Source organism: Lonchura striata, chromosome 4 (assembly GCF_050655825.1).
Source record: "Lonchura striata isolate lonStrDom1 chromosome 4, ASM5065582v1, whole genome shotgun sequence".
Taxonomy (NCBI): domain Eukaryota; kingdom Metazoa; phylum Chordata; class Aves; order Passeriformes; family Estrildidae; genus Lonchura; species Lonchura striata.
Window position 1 is genome coordinate 67,264,252 of NC_140706.1, and position 21,880 is coordinate 67,286,131.

Sequence of the window (21,880 nt, forward strand, 5' to 3'; positions counted from 1 at the left end):
TTTGTTTGTTTTTTTTTGAGTACTGCAAATGCTGCACAATCAAGCAGAAAGACAGGGCTTTAAATAAATAAAAAATATTTGAATATTTAATACTTAGATAAATATTTAATACTCTGACTTGTAAGCAGAGAAGTAAAAACAAAGAAGTATTCACAAACGGAAAATGCTCCTTCCATTCACATTACTGAGTAGATTAGATTAGAAAAAAAATCAATGCTTACTTTAATGTTATGACAATATCCAGAAATACTTCCTCTGCTAGCAAAAATAATGAGTGTAAATAAAAGTAATACAGCTCAATATCTATATTGCCATGAAGAAAAGAAAAACTGCATTCTGAGAGGATGCACCTTCAAGTATATCTGCAAACAGCACCAAATGCCCACATCGACACAAAAACGTATTTCAGAAGTCACCCTAACAAATTAACAGCCATCATCTCTGCCATGGAATACATCTATAATATTCCTACCAGGTTTTTAAATAGCCAAATATCTCGACAAATTCTGCAAAAGCTACAGTAACAGGAAATAAGAAGTAATGCAGTAAGTAAGAAATAGGATGCTTTACAAAGTGATTTTCATTCTGTGGTTTATTTTTGAAGCAAGGATTTAGCTGTCATTTTAAAAAGATAAAATTAAAACTATCATTTTATTCTTCTCCAAGTATACGTATCCCACAGACCAAGAGAGAATCCATATCGCTAATAACGATATTTACTTTTTCTTCTTTTTTCTCCTTTCAGTGAGAGTCTATGCTTACGGGGTAGCTGTATTTTCCTCTCCTGACAAATACATTAGTTCCATTAACACTGGCAGAGCAAGCACAACAGTCTTCTGTGTACTTTTATAATACGCATTGTCCCTAAGCACTTGTGGAATTAAACAGTGAACTTTACCCTCGGGGCTGTCTCCGATTGGAAGGCAGCCACTGGATACAGAATGTTTTTGCAAACAGGTCAATCAGGAAGGTTAAGAGAGCAGACAAAAAAAACCCAGATAGCTGAGAATAACCCCGCAGCCCTTCTGCCAACTTGCAGGAAGCCCACACCATATTTTAATGGATGTCATTACTTAAATCTCTTGATGCTCTCATGCCGAAATGGGCAACTTCATTGCTATGGTAACCAAAGCAACACTGCTGCCCACTTGTGCCATCACAAGTCCTTTTCCTTGTCTCCCTTTGTTGTAAATTTAATTCATTGGGTATTGCAGGGAAAGGGAAGAAGAATTGGGGTGGCATCACTGCTTTTGTTACTGAAGAAACCACTTGTCCATTTCAGAAAAGGATCTGAATGGTCAAAAGACAGTAATAATGTGAATTCAAACTATGATGGCTTTGTTTTAGTTAACACTAGGGAGAAATAAGAAAGAAGAGTAGAATTTATAAGGGGAAAAAAAAAAAAAAAACTCACCAGAACAGTTTCAGAAATAAACCAGAAAGATTTGCTATATATAACATAGCAACCATCAGTTCAAAGCAAGAAATACCACGAAATGGAAACGTGGGAAAGAAGTGCAGAGAATGGACAAGAGACAGTAAAGAAAAAAATGCAACTGAAGAAAATGTTGGAAGTATGCAAAAGCTTAGAAAAGCACCTAAAAGCTTTTCCACCTGGAACAAGATACTGAAAAACAAAACCAAAACCAAACAACTACAACAGCAAATAAATACACACCCAACATCTATCAGTATTCAACTTTCTGAATTTTGTTTTGCCAGATCTGAGACCACTGACATATTTTGGTCTGTTTTTACCAGAAAATCAGGTCTGTGCCAGTACACCGTGTCCAAGGCTAACAGAGCTGATACCATTCCCATGTGTCTGCCAGTGTCTGCACTGGCAGTTAGTTAAGGTTTTAGCCCTTGCTTGCGGAGCATACTATTTCTTTCCTGCAGCAGGTTCTGTGGTATTTAATACACCAGAAGCTCAGCTGAAGCCCTCCTAAAATTCAGAAGAAGTCAGTCAACAAGCAGAAGTACAAATTTATCAGAAGTTTCATTAGTTTTGCAGCTTTGTGGAAGCTACTGTTTTAGCTCTGGGAGGAAGGGGTGTCGATGTGAAAAAGCTGATTCGCTTTTGACTCAGTACATTTCTTTTCATTAATCAATTTGTAAAACCCGAGGTAATAAATGACTACTAGAAGTGGGACAGAATCAGGAAAACCATTTCCAAAGCCAAGAATTGAAAAGGAAAATACAATATAATTGGGAATTTCCTTACCAAGGTGATTGATTTTGCCAGAAGTGACAAAATGAGAGGTAGCTGACATGAACAGGAAGGGTGGGACACACTAAGATGGAGAAATACAGTGCCAGGGAAAAGACAAGAGAAGAAGAACAAAAAGAGAGGGAGGAAAAGCAGGAAAAATTTGAAAGCATGAAGTCAACAAAATGAAGAAAGGTCAAGCTGGGAGCAATGAGAAATTCAGCCTTGAATAGGCCAGTGTTCACAAAAGGAGCAAGTCAGGAAAAAAAAGCATCATTAGTGGTGGAAAAGGGCAAGTTGTGGTTCAGAGAAAAACAATTGAGAAAGATTTGGAAGCGGAGGGGGGAAACCACACAGAGTTTAGTAAAGACTAACTCAAGTGAATGAACTGAATGAGTGAACAGCAAACGCCTTCCAGGGAACAGCAAGATGGCTCCAAAAGGAAAAAAAAAGATAGCTTCCAGAGTCACTGGAATCTAGCTGTTTTTGACCTTGGAAATGGAGAGTTTGCTTGGCATATTTGAGAAGAGTCTCAGATAACTTTAGGTATTAAAGTACAACTTGATCTCCTTTAATGGGACACAATGACATAGTCCATTTCTTTTTTCAAATTTACAAGGAGACAAAGTGTGAAGAAAGACTATGAAAGAAATTAGTTTTGAAATAAATAAAAATACTTATGAACTTTGTATTATCAACATTATTGTTGACACCTCTAATGTTTCTAAAAGAATTCTGCCACTCCACTGCTTTTAGCTTTGCAAGCAAACATAATGATACAGACCATCAACAGAAAAACAAATAGATTTTGAGTATTTGGGGGAAAGGTGAGCACAAGTATACAATGCAGTTACATTATACATACATAAAAAATGTAGTCTCTGAATTTCAGCATTCTGAGAAATAAAAGAACAGGTCCTTCCACCAGGACACTTAACATTTGATAGGATGGTTCTGAAAAGAACCATCTGAAAAGATGGTTCTGTACCTCAGATTGCTACAGTCGTCCAAGATGCAGTTTGTAACTCTCTCTCCTACAGGATGCAGCAAAACCACCATCTTTTATGAATCAGCTGACAGAGGAAAAAAAAATAAGGTTCCTGGCAAACACACCACTCTCCAGATCACAGTAACCCATGCCTAAAACTTCTACCATTTCTTTCACATATTTCTCTACAAGCCTGGCCTCTCTTACAGAGTCAGACCACAATGACCGTAACAACATGATTACAGCACAGGACATAACAGTAATTAATTTGTTCCCATAAACTGCCTTGCAGTCTTCTATTCTGCATTTGGTATTATAGCAATTCTGTGGCTTATCACTGGAAACCGGTATCTTCTGGAAGAAAATAAAGTAATAGGACTAGTTCACAGCAGTCCTTAAACCATGAACAGTATTTTAGGAAGTGAAACTGCTCTTAAGCACTAAGTCTTTTGAGTGTGTCACCTTACCCCTATTTAACAGAAACCTGATGAACTACATAAACGGGCTCTGGAGATAGACAAGAAAACTGAGAAAATGTGTTATTCGCCAGAACAAAATGCCTTAGTTAGCTGTAAAAGAGGCAATTGTAAAATTCTAACCCAATTGGTTCAAATCTGTATTTTACTCTGCTTCTGAAGCATTTATTGTTGTTCACTGAATACATATATTTAAGATAACCAAAAAGAAAAAAAGCAGATAGGAAAATAACAGATAACTAGAAGGTAGAGTAGTTGAGGAGATTCTTAAGAGATGCAGCAAGAAGCTTGCACCTAAGATTTAATTAATATTTCTACCTTATTTTCGCTTGTGAATTCAACATGGCACCAAAGTGTGTTTGAATTACAACCTACTGCCATTGAGGTGGGCTTTCACCCTGGTGAGCTGCACTGCAGACACAAAGCCCTTGTGAGGATTTCACTTCACTATGAATTAGTGTCTAACACTGAGAACGCCTTTCATCATCGGCTTGTATTGCCTTCAGGTACCTATAAATTCCTCTCAGTCTTTATGTAGCACTTGTCTATCAGACCATGTCATCAATTTTACTGCAGGCAAGAGGCAGACACACCTCTTCCTGAGACACAGACAACACAACAATTACCACAGCCACTCTTGCATTATCATTTCGAATCAGCTCATTGCCAACTGCTAATCACCCACGACTTGCCACGGAAAACACTTTCCAGGCTGCCTTCACCTCACTGGTGCTGAGAGCTGCAAGTTTAAGATGGTCTCATTGATGACTATGGCAAGCCTCCATGAAATAAAACCCAGGCATTGCATGCTGTCTGACTAGAAATGAATAGCTAACAAATACTTATAAAAAACAATAGGGACTTCCGACTTTTTTAACCAAGTCTGTGCTGCACCTGTGTATAACTTATTTTGTTGCAGAAGAGGTGAAGTGAAATTATGTATTCTCTTCTGAATGAAACAAAAACAAAAACATTAGTATACCTATTCCTCCAGGAACAAGGCAGCTCAAGAGGTGTGGTAGGGAGTGCCTGAAGTTGAGGGTCAACAACTTATTCTTACATGTAGTTAAGAGAAACCTAAAGTTGCAACCTCCCCTCACAGCTGTTTGGTTAAACATGATGATCCTGAGCTAACATGAGTGGCTGTTCATTCACACCACCCCTACCACCAACCTACTGTCAGAGTCCTCAACTGAGACACAACAGTCAAAGGAGAGGAACCAACCAAAGCACTGGCTACCTGAAGGTTAAAATCCTTCACCTAAATTCACATTTCAGGCCTAAGCTCTGACCCCAGTTAAAATCTGCACGTTGAAACAATGAGTAAAAAGGTAAATCACCTTCATGGCTCAAGTTGTTTGGCACAAGAGAACCACCCACTCATAATTCAGTTACTCCTTTTCAGCAGCAACTCCTGTCTCAGGAGTAAGAAAATCACAAAACCTGGGAATTCTGCAGCTTGTGATTGCTGACTCACACTTTCACCATACTGCTGTAGCCACAAGATGCAGCTAATTTGTGCTGCCAAGCACGGTTTTTTTAATGGTAAATCAATGCAATCTCTCACATCTTAGTAGTGACTGTGTCCCCTGCAGAGATGGAGCATCCTGCTGCTTTCCCATTTCCTGAAGAGCACACCCCAGCAGATATTCCCCTCTGGGTTCCCACTGCAAGAGGGAACAAATGCAAACCATAGAATCATTCTTACAAAACACTTCAAGTCTTCAAACTGCAAAATCTCTCAAAATGTGTATTTTGCTTGTCACTCATTTTATTCTGTTTTCATAGGAAGGAAGTAATAATAAACAAATTATTGCACAAAAGCATGCAAGCTCTGGCAGGCACTTTCAAAGCTATTGACAAAAACCAGTCTATTCACTGCAAGCGTCCTACTTTTACAATCTCTCTGATCAGGATGCAGAGGACTAATTCAATAGTTCCCGATGGAAAAATACCTAGTGGGCGTGTTCCATTTCCGGAGACAATGGTTTGCCATGCAGAGCTTTTCTCTTCCCCCATCCCTCTAGTCCCCTGCCTTTAGTTTGGTTTTTTTTAAAACATCTGAGGATTCTGTTCTGAAATCCACAGTAATACCTCACTTCCACAAAACCTACTTTAAAAAAAGGAAAAGTAAATTTAAAAGGTGTGGGAGGGGGAGAAGCTTTGCAGGAAGGCTGGGACCTTACTAAGGTCAGGGCAGGCTGCTTCCCACAAACAAATCCACATTATGTGGACTACATATGGTAGTGAATGTCAGAAAGAATCATGTTAATCAGTTCAAAGAGAATCAGGTCTAACACAGGACTAAGAATTTCAGATTTCACTCTGGACAAACAGGCTAAACACAGCAGACTGTGCAGTAAATGCTTCTGAGTCCACAGCAATTCACATGCCAACTGAGGGCTCACTCTGGTATTAGCAAGTCCATTTGCTCCCTTGCTCTTCCAACTATGACAAGGCTTTTCTATACGAGCCACCAGGCACATAAAGAGAAAACCCATAGCAGAGATCACATCTTCCAGAGTTTGTATCCCACAACAGCACTGACCACAATTACAGTTTCGGTACCATTCACAGGCCTCTGACAAAGCAAAATTTCCATGTTTTAAGCAAAGCTATTCCAGTCATGGAGTAGAATTTCATTAAAACAGCACCCTCATTGTCCTCTCTAACAGCACTGCTTGTAAGGAATGGAAGAACTATCCATTGCAGTTTATTTATCAATATTTCTCTTTGGCTGCCAAAGGCATATGCCTGCTCTCCCTTTGCAACTGAACTTAATTGACAAAGTAGTCTAAAATTTAAGACATATTCCAGGTCTGAGCCCAAATTAGAAGCCCTCTCTCATATTTCTGAAAGCTGTTTAGTTAATTTATTTGGTTTGGGGGTTTTTGTTTTCTTTTTTTTTTCTCTCTTCTTCCTCTTCTATGGAACATTAATGCTTTTCCAATTAAAGTATGCTTCCAGCCATAGTCTGTCCTATGCTTGGCTCTCCAAGACACATTCTCTGAAAGGTGTTCCCAATCCCTTTCACAGTGACAGGTGTTCTGCACCTGGTGAGCCTCACCTCTCTGGAGAAATGCTTGCAACCACAGCATCTACATATTCAGTCATGGGGATGGGCAGGCAGAAAAGGCAAATAAAGAATTCTACCAGTATAAAGGCCATGGCAGTCCCATCATCCAAGCAATCTTCCTAGCATGTCAGAGTTAGACACACTGAAGACATGAAAAGGCATTTTCTAAACTGTTGTACATAATTTTGAGATTGTCTTCTTTCCCATTTTCCTCTTGTATCACCAGTAAGAATCTAACACAGAGCAGTGGTGGACATGCAGGTATTTCCATAGCAGTGCTTGTGAGATTTTATGTGGGTGGAAACCTGTTTTAGCTGTTTGGCTATTTCAGGAAATGGGACTGAAAAATGGCCCTTATTCAACCACATATGTAGTGATTCCAAAGAGGGAAAAACCTGTCTATTTAAGGTTATAATAATTGGAACTGGCAAAATTTAATTTATGATTCATGTAGAAAAATAATATTATCTATCAGTGGAGATATCAGCATCAGGTGGGATACAGAATAAGCTGCCATTTTTAACTTTCCCTTTCCCCCAGTTTTGAAATCTGTGGGGATACCCCAACATATTGCACCACCATCAACTCTTCACATTAGCTAAACCTGAGACTTCATTACCAGAAGAAAAACTAATTTACTTCATGCCATACTATTTTCAGATTGATTTTTACATCCACTTTACTGGGAAATCCAAAGTTCAGAGCTATCACAAACACATCTCTGCCCTCCAAACATGCACATGTATACACATCACCAGAGGACTTTTTCCACTTCTGCAGCTTTTCTTTGTTTCAACAGCAATCTGGATGGAGAAATAACAAAGCTCACTCTTCCCTCCCAAAATGATCTGCTTTTAATCACAAGTAACATTTAAAACAGACATTAGAAAATAGATGCTGCCCCATTATAATTATGGAGCTTGATAATTACCTGGTGACTTGTAACAGACCCATTCTCAATGCATCTTCCTTCCTCTCTCCCTTGATAATGTAATCTAATCTCTTGGCTATGCTTTCATCTGGCATCCAATGCTGCACATTGTTTATCAAACAACAATCTTTTCTAAGGTAATGACAGAACAAAGGCAAGGGAGAGCAACTATGGTAATACTACAGCACTTACCACTTCAAAAGTAAATGAATCGGTATAATTTACACTGCCTTCCTGCTTCTTCTCCTCTTTTCCATCCAGTATTATCTCTTCTGTGCAACACCATCACCTGCCTCCACCCTTTGCTGGCCACTCTCTATATCTACACCTTACAGAAGCTATTGTGCAAAATATTAACAGTGGAAGTCAAAACTACAAACACACACAGAAAGATGACATATTCCATATATGTCTTCATACTCAAAAGCACAGACATTTTCTATGACAAGAAAATCATGTTTCTCAAGTTCCTTTCCTGTCACTAAGTCTTAGCAATAGCATGTAATGACTATTTAAACATTAATTTTAGTCTCTCAATACCACATTCAGAAATCCTGGTAAGACTCTAAACATGAATTTCTCAAATTTCTTTTATACCTCAACGTTGATGAGAGGCCAGGCTGCAGAAGCTTTTGCTTTGGATTTTCTGGGGCCAATTATCCTGTTTTCTAAAGATGCCTGTACTTCATACTCCCTGTGTGCCTTAACTTCAGTAATTCCTCACAGACACAAACCAAGTCAGGATGATCCCTGCAACAACCCACTTGTGCAAGGTTCAAGACAACAACTTTGATGCAGTGAAGAATGAGGACCCCAAAACCCCAGTATTTTGACAGTTCACAACTACAAGGACAACCAAGGGCAGCACAGTAGTAAAAAAAAACAAAACAAAACCTGCCAACAGCAATTAGCAGCTTGGAATCAAAATCAGGCAGAAACAGCTGGGTCCATCTGTTTAAATGGTATCTGCATATCTAAAACAGCACTAATCACTGAATCCCAAGCCTGATCACTCTCATCAGGGGTCTTCTACCACAGCAAAATGTAAAATAATTACAAAATAGATCCGAGTAAAGGAAGAGGTAGATTACTGTAAGGTATGCAGATAGTTAGTACAGTATTAAACTGAGCTTTAAGATTTTTATACCAAAAGAAACTGACTACATGCATTATTGTAAAAGAAAGCCCTCAAGTAATCACTCCCAGTGTCACACCCTTGTATTTATAACTCATTATCAAAGCATAATAGCTTTATGGTGTGTGACACTGATTCAAACTAATACTAAGATAATGGTAATGCATTTCCCTTGTGATTTGAACAGGCTCAGGGAGATAGTCCACCTTCCCTAAGCAAATTTGAAACACATAGCTCTGGTGATGCTTTCTGAAGACACAGCACAACCCAGCTACTTAAATAGGTATCAACCAATGAAGGACTGAGGTCAACAAGTAAAAAAACACAGAAAAATGTGGTTGTGTGGGTGTGAGGATGCTGCCAAGGTGTTACAGTCTGACTGGAAACACTGATCTGTAACAGACAAATCTGGTCAAGGCCAGAGATAAAGGAAGGGTAAATGGGGTGAGAGCATGCCAAATCAAGTGTGGGGTTGGTATATTCTTCCATAATACATTACAAAATTATCACAGTTTTTTTCATGCTTACTTTGTGAAGTGACAAAACAAAGTTGTGAAAAAAGTAATTATTATCCTTCATAACAGCATGATTTCAGAGATCTCTGCAGAAATGCATATGGTTATATGCAAGTTTGGGAGGACAAGCCAAAAAGATTTAGGTGAAAGCTTTCCTTATAGAACAGGATGCAACAAAATGAATACCCAAATAACTAACTCACAGAACTCCTGGTGTGCAGAGGAAGTTGCTGTGACACAGAACAGGTGTGGAATTTCGGCTCAACAGCCACGCACAACTTCCCATTAGAGACCTATCGCTTCTGGGACCACTTACACTGTCTTCTGCCACGAGAGTCAGGCTGGAGGTGAGAGGAGCTGTGCCACATCCCATCAATCCAGCACACAAAACCTGTCTCTTTACATTTGCTACGGGAAGAAACCCTACATGGGCTGTCCTTCCCATGCTTTCCTGCCCTGGCCTCTTCTGCTTAAAACAGAGAAAAAATGGGATAAAATGGGTCACTCTGAGCAGCTTTTAAATAAACAGGATAGATCCTAGGCCAAGGATGCTAATAATTTAATTTCTTCCCAATCACTTGCATAACAGTAGTGAATAATTAGACAGATTAGGCTGTTCCTAATGGTATTTCTTTTTAAGCAGCTACACTAGCCAGTCAGGATGGCATAAACAGGGCTGTAATTTGGCCTTAACATCCTTGCACCTGAACCTTGCAGTATCATCCTCTCACAGCAATTCCACCCTGGCAAAACAGTGGGTCATGACAAGGAATCCAGGATAATTCAAACCCAATTAATTCATGTACCAGTTTGATTAATGCAGCCTTCAGACTAAATAAATTTCTCCACACCCCATGGGGAGCAGCTCTGCTGGTTCTGACACTGCACTGTTTTAGAGAAAAATAGAAATTGCTCATAGCAATCATTGCCATACAGTGTCACTGCTTGTGTGCCTCACTCAGATCCAGTTTATCTCTCAGCAACCCCATGCCAGGCCAGACAAACACAAGGATTGTCCTGCTTTGAAGTCAGCTGGCTCTCCAACTGAACTCTAGCTTCTCACACTACTGCAAATAAAGAAATAGTTTCTATAAGAAGCACTTCCAAACCATCTGTCAATCAAAAATGCAACAGTTCTTATGAAGTACCCACCCCTTGTCCAGTGCACTTGTTGCTATCAATAGTAACAGTAGCAAGAGTTAAAGTAACTCTGCACCTGATTTTGCATCTAAATCCTTGGCATTTTAGCAGCTCCAGCTTCAGGTCAGTATTGGGCAGACCTCACAGGGTGGGAAGGCAGCAGACACTCTACAAGGGTTCTGCAGCTGCAGAGGCAAAGGGGAGGGAGGAGAGGTACCCAAAGCATATTTTCAACTCCCTTCCATAATTCAAAGAGTCTCTTAGTGATGAAACAATTTCCACAAACATCTCCTATCCCATAAGTCACCCTACTCCTTGCAGCCTATACCACTGCAAATAATTCCTGGGAAGCACAAAGGTTAACAAATCTGCAATGTTATTAGGTAGCTCTTGTAAAAAAGACAAACCAGAAGTGAATCAAAGCTTTATCAGCCACTGACTACCCCAGTCTATAAGAAAACGACATTAACATTCTCATTGCTGTTTCACACCTTTCTTACCTTCTGTAAGGAAATCTTAGCACAATCACTACCTCTATTTTATTATAACAGTCATACCATGATTTTACAACAAGAGAAAATTTATCAGTTAAAGTGTGTGGTTTTAAAAAACTCAAATTGTAGTTATTTTCTCCATTTTCTAAGAAAGTACTGTAACAGCTGAGTAAGGAAAGGTTATTTTAACCTCCAAAGGCTATTGTTCCCTTTCTTCTCCCAAAAATTGTCTGGAGCCAGACAACACAAGGCTGCTGTGCCCTGGGCTAGAATGGAAGGGGGAGGTATGATAGGAGGGGGTTGCCTGTTTACAATTACTCCATTCCTGTTTTTAATGAATCTTTCTGAATGACCACTAAGTGCTGGTTTTGTTCTTTGGAACAAGGGAGCTATTACTGGAGGACTAAAAAAAGGAAGGAAAAGGGAAAGCAAACGGAAAGCTGCCAAACTCCAGGGCGTTTCAAACATTTCAGCTGCATGTCCCGGAGGTAATCTGCTCCACAGGCACAAGGCTGTCCCCACACATTTGCAGCCTCTTTTCTTCCTCTCCCTTGACATGCTAAAATGAAACAGCCGAGATACGGGGCGGGGGGGTGTGGGCAGGAAATGGAGTAAAGAAATATTCTTCCTAAAGTAGGTATCAACAGATAGTTACTAAAATATGAAGAATTACATTATTCAAGTTTGAGTAATTAGAATTTAATCACTGTCTACGTTTGGCTACTACTGATACTTGTAGTATTCCAGAACCACATAAGGTGATGGATCACTCTTGCACTATCATCTGCCTGCCCTGCACACCATCTGATAGTTACACTCCCCAAGAATCTGCCAGTCCAGACAGCCACCACTACGCAAAAAAAAAAGCAGTTCACCACGACATCTGGATTTCGGGGTTTTTTTCCCTTGGCTGGTAAGGTTGCAATGCATCAGACCTTCTTCAAGAGTAGGCTGGGGACTCTGAGCAACCCAGTCCAGTGGATGCTGTACCTTGGAACTAGATAAACTTTAAGGTCCCTTCCAACCCAAACTAGGCCATGATTCTATGATTATTTTAGATATTAATTACATACTTCAGATTTACTTCTTACCATATCTTAATTAAACACTGTCATCTCTTACAAGCACAAGCAGGAATCAGTCTCATGATTAACCAAAAAGTGTCATAAGGACAGTCAACACACTTTCATTCAACAAAGTTTTTAAAACTTATATGGCACAGACATATAAAAATGGCACTACATGGGTGTTTTTTGTGTGGTGTGGTTTAAATATTGTATTGACACAGATTTAAAGAAAGCTCCTTACAGCCACAGTTTGAGTAATGCAACTACATCAAACTTACACAAGTGAAACCATCACGTACCTCAGTAAATTACCAAGTTTTTCTACATGCATTACTCAACCTGACATCAATCCACTTTATTGAAAATGTTGCTTAGAAGAAATTAGTTTTCATCTAATCATAAAAAAAAAAAAAGCACAGCCCTCTCTGACTTGCTAAATGGCACTCCATTTATAAAGCTGGCTGGGGGTGGACAGTTTCAATTAGTTAACTGTTCATCATCTATGACATTTGTTTATTTACAAAAGGCACTGGTCTGCTACTGTGTGTGAAACTATCCAAGTTGCACAGGGATGTTTGAAATCATGGCTTGGATCACACAGTAGTACTGTTCCTTACTGCACCATTTTTCTATCTTCAAAAGTGGTCAAATAGATCTGGGCATGTAAAAATATACCTTGTACATACCTATACTCTGTAGAGGTATTTGCACCTACAAGTACATGTAAACATTCACCTGCTGCATACAGGGCAAAGAGAGCAACACTTCTGCATTGCTTTTCTGCTTGCCTATTCACACTAAAAGAGTTGTTATTTTTTGTTCCAGTTAATTGACAGGATGATGCCAAATCAACCAAAAAAAAGCCCAGTTCACCGTCAGAGTAAAGTGTTACATTTTTAAAAATACAACTAGAATATTATTTCTACTTCTGTGATAAGTAGCAGTGCAAGAGAAAGTTTTTCTTGAACAAAATTAACTGGCATGCCCACATGGGATTCCTACCCTATAAAAGTGAAATAATATATATTATTTCACATTTTGATTAATCCCATGTGTTTTTGCTACAGCTCACCATAAAGGATTTGGCAATATTTCCACAGCCAACATGATAAAACCAATAATAAAAATAAAATAATAATAAAAAAGCTTGCAACAACATATTCGCTCATAAAGAACGGTATAAAGCAGAAAACTGCTCCAAATTAGAAAATGAGCAACCACTATTATACAAAAATTACCTATTTTAACATGTCATTTCACACACACCTTTGTCAGAGAAGAAATATTACTTGTGTACTCTCCATCCTACAAGCTGAGCATGTACTTACAGACTTACTTACACCATGACTCATCTGATGACAAGAAGTTGCATTATTTACACTTTTATATATGGCAACCACATTTTATCTTTCAGGTTCCCTGCCATGGTGGCTGGAACACATTTTCCTTGAGAGGCAGCATATGACTCAAATCCAGATGGGCAAATTACCACACATTTGCTGCAGCAAATGAAGAATGTGCTGTGCAAAGGAAGAGTTACCATAACTTTGCTGCTGTTTGTGTGTCAAAACCTTCAGCCTCGACTTGGTGAGGACCCTTCAAACTCCAGGAAGCAGACTGTGAGTAATATAATCAACTTTAAGGACTTAGACATGACAAAACACATTTATATAATATTTCTTCTTAAAATCAGGATTATTTTATTACCTGAACAGAAAATCCCTTGTGTAATCTGGCTAAGATGCTTACCTCAGTGACACTTCATGGCAGTGATTGCTATGAGCCATTTTTTACTTTGATAGCTTTTTGAAGTCAGTTCTTTCATTAGCCACTTATCCCCGTTAGTCAGCAGGTACCTGCTTATCCTCTCAGTGTAATTATTTCCTTCAACTTACAAGGAATACAAATAGATCATTTTATTCCATCTTTTTCCCCATTCACTTTTGTCTTCTTTTTAATTAGCCAAGTTTAAAACCGTATTGATAAAAGCCACGTTCCCTTACCTGAGAGTGCTAAACTCCCCAAAGGACCAATGCTGATCTCTGAGCCTCCTCCACAGCACCGTGTGGGCACTGGCCACATTGTTCAATACCAGAGCAAAAAACCAACAAACTATTTTTATATCATGCCCATACTGCTCAGCATATATCTTTAACTGCTTTGTTTGGGTTTGGGTTGTTGCTGTACTCAGAGCAGATATTTTCACTGGCACTGGGCCATCCATAAGTAATCCCACAAACAAATACTTTGCACTTGGGAAATCTCTGGAAGGACCCTGTAACACAGACACACACAGGAGAACAAAACCAAGCTGCAACTGCCCATGCAAGTCTGCTTAACTCCCAGCATCTGCCTTTACAACTTTTAAGTGTCTTTTATCAGATTCTGTGCAGGTTTTATTTCTGAAGCTTAAAGGAAGCTATCTGGAAAGAAAGCAGAAAGTTTATCCCATGGAACACTGCTAACAGAAGGGCAACTTGGGGGTCCTCATTTCATGGGGCTGGCAGGGACAGGTTTTTTCCTGTACAGTGCCCAACGTGGTGATGGTTCATCACTGCAGCTCCCAGGAGCCTTCCTGAATTTACCAACATAAATAGCCAATCCAGAGCCCAGACACTTCCCATCTGGATGATGAGACCAAATTTGTGGTAGCAGGAGGATGTTATTCTGTGCATGGACCAGCCACCCGAACACCATACCACAGATACGTAGCCTGTGGATTGCACTACTATTTGCAAGGCAGCAGAGAAATTATTTCTTTTAAGACTTGGCTTCTTTTTCTGCCCCTAAGGAGAAATGTGGTGTAGTGGTTACCAGCATCACAACCAAACACAGACTTCTCTCAAAGTCTGGGTGACTAAATGGATGCTATTTAAGAGCTCTGGTGCAGCTACAATTAGACCTCTGCTTCTCCACAAGCATCTAATATGACCACAAGCAACATCTCAATAATGTCATTTTGCAAACAGGGTGAGCGCTCTCCGCTTGCCTTCTGTCTGCAAACTGTGCCATGACAACCAAATAATCCAGAGAACTAAAATCCACTCAAACTAAGATTTTTCTGGATCCTTCTGTCCTTTTCTTTGCCACAAAGGACAGTAGGGGATCTCAAAATTCCCAGCTTTTTCCTCTCCCCAAATCCAAAGTCCAGCTTTGTGCTTTGCAGACAAGACATCATGGACAATGGAGCTGCAGCTATTCAGAAAGCAGTATGTTCTCCAGACTACCCAAAGCACAGAGAACATGCCTGCAGAACTTTGTGATAAGCTGATTAAATTTGCTGAGCAAATATATTTTCCACAGCCAAATCTAGGTGAATCCTTCCAGGGAAAGCAACCCTCCTGTTTGGATCATCACCAACGCTCCAAAGATAAAGAGCCTGGAGTTTTTCAGAGACCTGATTTAATCTAGACAAATAATGGACTTATTTTTCTTTTTGTTAATTCTCAGAATCATCTGCAATACTGTCATGAAACCTTAAAGAGACAAGTCAATCCAGAACTAAGAGCAAGCCCAGAATGCTTCAGTCAGAGTGGCTAATGCTGGACATTATTTCTTTAGGGGTATAGAGGTTCAATACCACAGCAGTCAGAGAATTGGAAGGAATTGAGGCACTTTTGGTTTTTTTTTTTTGGCCTTGCTTGGCTCACATCACTCAGGGAAAAGGTACAGCATAAAGTCTCCACCAGAGCCTTCTGCCAACTCAGCCAGAGAAATGCAGGCTTTTGGACATTCAGCTATACCAGCACTGTCACAAATGTGCAAACCTTGTCAGCAGAGCAGACATGAGCAGAGCTTCAGGCAGGCAAATCAAAACTCATGCACAGGGGAGATGTATTGCCAAGTTACTTAAACTTCTGTGAATTCAGGTTTATGTGTCATTTGATTGAATTTCTTCTCAGTTGAGGGCCTGCACATGCAGCATTGCTACTGCTAGCAATTGCCAGCTGACACTTCTCTGGGAAGTGTATCTTGTGTGAAGATTAAAGAGAAGGCAGGAAACGAGGGTATCTTAAAAGGAAATTCCCCACATTTTTCCCCCCTCTCTGACTATAAAACAGGACAAAGATGACTTCAGGATTAAACACACAATATCTCTGTGGTGTCACTTACAGACCAGGTGAAAACTGAAGTGAAACTACAAGCAGAAAAACACAGGATTAGGTTTTTTTTCTACAGTATTTTCATCAAATATGCAAATGTAGCAAATATGTAAAGCTACACCTGGCAGCTTTAATTTGAAGGAGAAAAAAACATCCTTCCATTTCTTACTTTTTCTACACATTTGAGAATGTAAGACACCACATATCCTGGAGAGCCTACATAAGATGGTAAAAACTAATTAAGAGGCAAAGAAAACAGAACCCGTGATTCAGACCGGTGTCAATGTTGTGCACCTTTAAAAAAATAAACCTTAAATATAAACATTATCAGAGAGCTAACAACCCTTTAGCAGAGGCTAAATATCTTCTATTAATTTCACCATTAATGTAGAAAAAGTCACTATTACAGTTATCTCTAATCTTTTTCTCTTTCTCTAGAGACTCAAAATAAATTTCAGAACTAACCAGATGGTCAGTAAGCATTAGCAAATGACTTTTGATAATAAAACCTAATTAGTTCTGACCTGATCTCCATCATGCATTATCAGCTTTGGCCATCATAAGAACTTTGCAGTCCCACAACCACTGCAGACAAAACTTGGATACAAAGTCTGGTGGAAACCTTTACTCCCTGGGCTCCCCATGGCCCCTTGATTTTTTGCAAGTGACTTTAAATGACTAAGAGACATATAAGGAAATTTGTACTTGCATTAATGGTTTGTTTGTTATGGAGTTTTCACTTCCTTTTAACATTAACACATTCTGCAGATTTGCTATTCCATTTGACAGTATTTCAGGCTTCCTGGCAGAGTACTCCAGGTGCAGAGAAGATTCCTTGCTGAAGCCACAATTTTCCCTTTATGCTTTACTACAGCCAATTCCAGCCAGAATAACATAAAGCAAAGAAACAAAACCACAGCAGAGCTGTCATTTAAAAACACTGATTTTTTAAAAGGCTTTAGGGGTATCATTCATGAAACACAAAGAGATTTCCTTCTCTAGCAGTGTTCCAACACATTACTCTTTCGTGCCTACTCCAAGACATGAATACACTTGCCTAAAATGTCGGTGAGGTATTTATACAAAGGCAACTCTTCAGAAACCTATTATTGTGAATACAAAACAGGAAGTACAGTAATTCCACCAGTATATGTTAAATAATGCTCAGTATAAACTGTGCTCTTCAATTAATAGGCAGTGTTAATCCCTCCAGGGAAAAGGGAGATGTGAAGTGTAAACTAAAAATACTGACTCATGATAAAAACTGTGAGTATTTTTCCCACAAAGTATTTTGTTTTGTTGGCTTGTTTTCCATTAGGGGGATTTTCTCCCTCTCCCCTCCTAATAGCAGACAGGAGAAAAAAGAAAACAGAATTTGCAATATAAATGAAAAAAAAAAAAGGCAAAGGTTGAAGTTCAATGACATTGTAGAGTGAAAAACATGAAAATATAATAAAGTAATAGTATAATAAATGCATAATGATACCTCAAACCCTGCAAGTCCTTTCAGTTCTCATGCTTTCAGGAACTAAGCTTTGGAATAACTGTGTTACATGGAAGGTGCAGCTCTAGGAAATTAATCCATAGACAACTTAAATACAGCTGTACTGTATTTAAGCTGTACAGCTGTACTGGTTTGCAAGTGTCAAATTATTTAGAATAGGATGTATATAAAAAGACCATATAATAAGAAAGTGTAAAAAAAATCTTTCATTTTAAGCTTAACCACCATGAATTAAAGAAACTTATGGTTTTTATTTTAAAAAAATTAATTAATGAAAAACACATATTCCATATTGAGACAGACACTGCAAGTGTAAAATCAAAGCCCTTTCCTTACACATGTTGAATAAGAAAATATTTTTAAATAGACAGATCTCTAGAATGCTAGTGAGACAACCTAACCAGCAGTTTGCTCTTCTCAAAACATCCACAGAGGCTTTAAAAAAAATAAATTCAAGAGCTTCCTAAGTCAAATGACCTGAAACAAACAGCCTCTGCAAATCCCAGAGAGAGAGAAATCAAAGCTCCTCTTTTGTAAGGTCTGACAAACGTATATCTATTTACACATGTGTAAGAACATCTCTTCTGACACAACTCTGCCACAGAGTCTCTCTTCCCACTTTCTCCTATAGGCATGGGATTTGGAAATCTCCGTGCAAGCTAAGAGATGGAACTTTGGTTTGACTGCCATCTGCTGATCCCAAGTTTTGGGAACCTGAAGAGTAATTTAAAAATATGTGCACAAAACTTTCAAAATGTTCAGTGTTTCTTCTTCCAGTTCTTGGTAACAAATAAATTAGATAACTAGAGATAACAGGTGTCTTTGTTTAAAGAAATACAATTAGACCAAGTGTTCAGATATTTAGCATCCTTTAGCTAATTTTCAGATACGCAAACACAGAAAATTTAATAATTTCATGTGCATAAGTAAAATGACTGTTGAAACAAAAGCATGTAATGCCCAGGACCGTTGTGATAGTAAGAAACAGAATTAGGTGCAACAGATGCTCCTTAGAGAATAGGGAATCACAGCTGAAGCAACTATTAAAAAAACCAAGGAAAATACATAATAGACTACTTTTATATTCTTCCATAAGGGAAAATATCACAAAAACCCATTTTACCACAAAAATATTCAATATTATAAAATGTCTTTGCTTCACCATACCCCAGTGAAACACATACACAAAATAAAGCAAACTCATCTTCTGGATCCTGACATTTGTTGTTCTATTTCCTTCAAGACAGCATATACTTATTGAAGGGCTGAATGACATGAATACACCAGCCACTTCTTTGGAAGAGGACACGACTTGAAGTGTTTTTGAAGTGGTTTTTTTTTTTTTCTAACCCAGAATGTTTTTTATCAGTACAAGCCACAAGACACATCGCTACTGCTCAAAGCTGAAATCCGAAACAGCAGGATTTACTCTTGTGTTCCATACAAGAACATTTCTTCTGGCAAAACCAGCTTTATCTGGTGCACCTACAAAAGATGACTGTGCAGCCTGTCCATATGCAGGAAGGTATCAGCCCAGGGCATCAGGACCATCTGGCTGAGAAAACGCCAGGCTCATTTTCACTCTCTCTCTCATCTCTGGTGAGGTGGGAGAACTCCTGTATCCCACAAGATTTTTCTCAATTTTTTTTCCTTCAGCAAAGCTTTGTTCTTTCGCTCCATTATTATATGAGAAAATTAGAAAACCAAGTGAATATATTAATAATAATTTATGTATATTATATAAATATGCTATATTTATATAAGCAGACAATGTTAAAACTCAAAGGGTTCAGAATTGCCAAAACAAGCCTTGTTTCAGCCCTGCTTGTATGCATGGTCTATTTCTGCCTAATCAGATAATGACTTTAGTCACCCTTTTCTAGTTTTTGTAATTCCTATTCTGCAGACATCCAAATCCACACTGAGCTTTACAGTAAAGCATATCTGTCAGAAGGAAATGCAATCCTCAGCTTATGGGAAAAGAAAACGGTTTGAGCGTGAAGAAGTTCCAGGTTAAGATCTTTTGCATCAGTACTTTTATGAGAATAAAATCCATATGAATAAAATGTAAACCCATGGAAATCCTACCACAGAAGAAAAACAAGAACCAAAACAAACTAGGCTGCCATTTGAATAATGGGTTTGCATTTCTCTGTGAGCCCAAAACTTCAGGTGGCACGCCAGGTACACAAATTCTGGGGATTCTGAATCAAGCCACAACGTTTCTTCTCTTGGAACATCACTAATTAAAATCATTTATTTCCAAATGTCTTCACTCTCTCAGAAGGTTAATGGTTCCAATTAATATTTTTCCCTTCCTAAGAGCCTACATTATTTATGTTCTGTCACAGGATTGCTGGCAGATGACGTCAAAATATGCCTTTGTTGTGGAAATGTGTCTGCTTAAACAGTTTCTTTATTTGTGATGTGGCATCTCCTGTAAAACATACTCTGTTTTCACATGAAAAACAAAGGCAGGACAGAGTCCTATTATCTACAAAGCCAGTAAATGGTCTTGTACAAGTCTTGCACATGATCTAGAGCTTTCAGTGGTGGCTTCTTTCCCTGCTCTGTTCACTGGAAAGTAACTAAAAAAAAAAAGTTACCCAAAAAAGAGGAAATACAAGATTTCCCCTTCAGCCATAATTCTGAAATCTCTTCACATGCAGTGGGATCACACAGAGGGAAGGCTTTTGAGCTCTGTGAATGTTAATCAGCAATTTCTGGAGAAACAGTGACAGAACTGCACTTTATGCCTCAATTACACTGCCTACAGCAATTACAGCTCTTTCACTTTGTTTCCATCACTCTTGCTCAAAATGCACAGAGGAGACAGAGGCCTTCAAAAAGAAGGTGTCAGTCTTCTATAGGTAGTACACTGCCATAACTGCAGCAAGGGCACAGCCTATTTCCACATCACTGATTCATTGCACTCTTCCATCCCTTGACAGCACTTTTTCTGGAGAGCAGGCAGACATTTGAAGCAACATGATAAAATCCCTCCCTGCTGGTACACAGAATCAAACCATCATTTAAGAGTGATATCCTCTGAAGCCAGTCCTTCTGGGTGAAAAATAAGGTTTGCACTGCAGCTCCTCTGGGAAATGTATTGTTTCTAAGTACAGGTGGGGAAGCTCAGAGGAGCACAAGGAATAGGAATCAATGGGGAAATCTAGGATGAAGTCAAGTTACATTTCCTCACACCCACTCAAATGGAATTGTTAGTGCATGAAGACAACAGAGAAGCTCAGATGTAAGATCAAACTAGTACTTAAGCACTAAAACAGGTATTTAAAGACTTTAACACACTTCAGCATGAAATGCATAAAAGAACAGTGCTTCAATTTTATATATGTGAAAAAGAGAATTTTGTAAGCTAGCAGAGGGTATTTACATTCCTTAATAAACCTAAAATAAATGGCCATTTTATAGGTGCAGAAACATGTTCCAAGGTGTATGCTTGCCAATTACACACACCCCACATGCTGACTGATGAACACACACACCCTGGCGTGTGTTCTTGCTTACATAGCTCACGTGCCTCCCTGTTAAGTAATGGAGTAAGACTTGCCTTGCAAACTGGCTAACGCCGCCTCTCCTCACTCAGTGACTTCTGCAGAAAGCATTCACTGCAAAGAAAAACAACTTCTGAAGCACAGCTAAACTCTTTGCAGTCTGAAGAAGACTCACTCTTGTCTCCAAGAACCAATGCTGTGATCCCTCCATTTTCTGTACCACTGTCTGGAGTGCTTTCACCCAGACTGGGCTGGCACTCAGCACTTTTCTTGTGCATTGCTGCCTACTGTTAAGACATGGCCCTCCTTACGGATTACTTTTTTCCTACAACCTAGTAAATCTCAATAACTTCCTGTTTCACTGTTTTCCTCTTTATAAACAGACAGGCAGGTTTAGGCTCTCCACACAATGAGGTACGTCATTATACAGAGACAAACTTCTTTTAGAATGATCATTCTCTTTAAGATTTTTTTTTTTTTTGCTTCTACTTGCTTATTTTACACCCAAACTGGCACCAAAAATACTGCCAGGCTTCTCATTCTTCTCCCTTTGAGAACCAATAAACAACAGTGCAAAGGAATACAAATTCCCCCAAGTCTGTTATATTGTGTGATGCTTTATCTCTCATTCCTCTGTTTCTCTGTTTTCAGTAAGAATCCAACTGTGCTTGTCAGGATCTGTTCGTAGATAACGTGCACTGGCAGGGGACATGACTTTCCTGTTACC

The 21,880-nt window shown here is 39.0% G+C and overlaps 1 protein-coding gene across 7 annotated transcripts in view; it reads right to left on the reverse strand.

Moving 5' to 3' along the window:
* The window catches only part of AFG2A (AAA ATPase AFG2A), a 159,914-nt gene that overhangs the window by 79,161 nt on the left and 58,873 nt on the right, over positions 1-21,880 (reverse strand). Inside the window, exon 12 of one of the 7 annotated variants that reach the window (XM_085579314.1) lies at positions 1-21,880. This exon is cut by the window's right edge and continues 10,446 nt beyond it. The exons of the other annotated variants lie outside the window; for them this stretch is intronic. The gene's annotated coding sequence lies outside the window, so the exon portion shown is untranslated. 7 annotated transcript variants of the gene reach the window in all.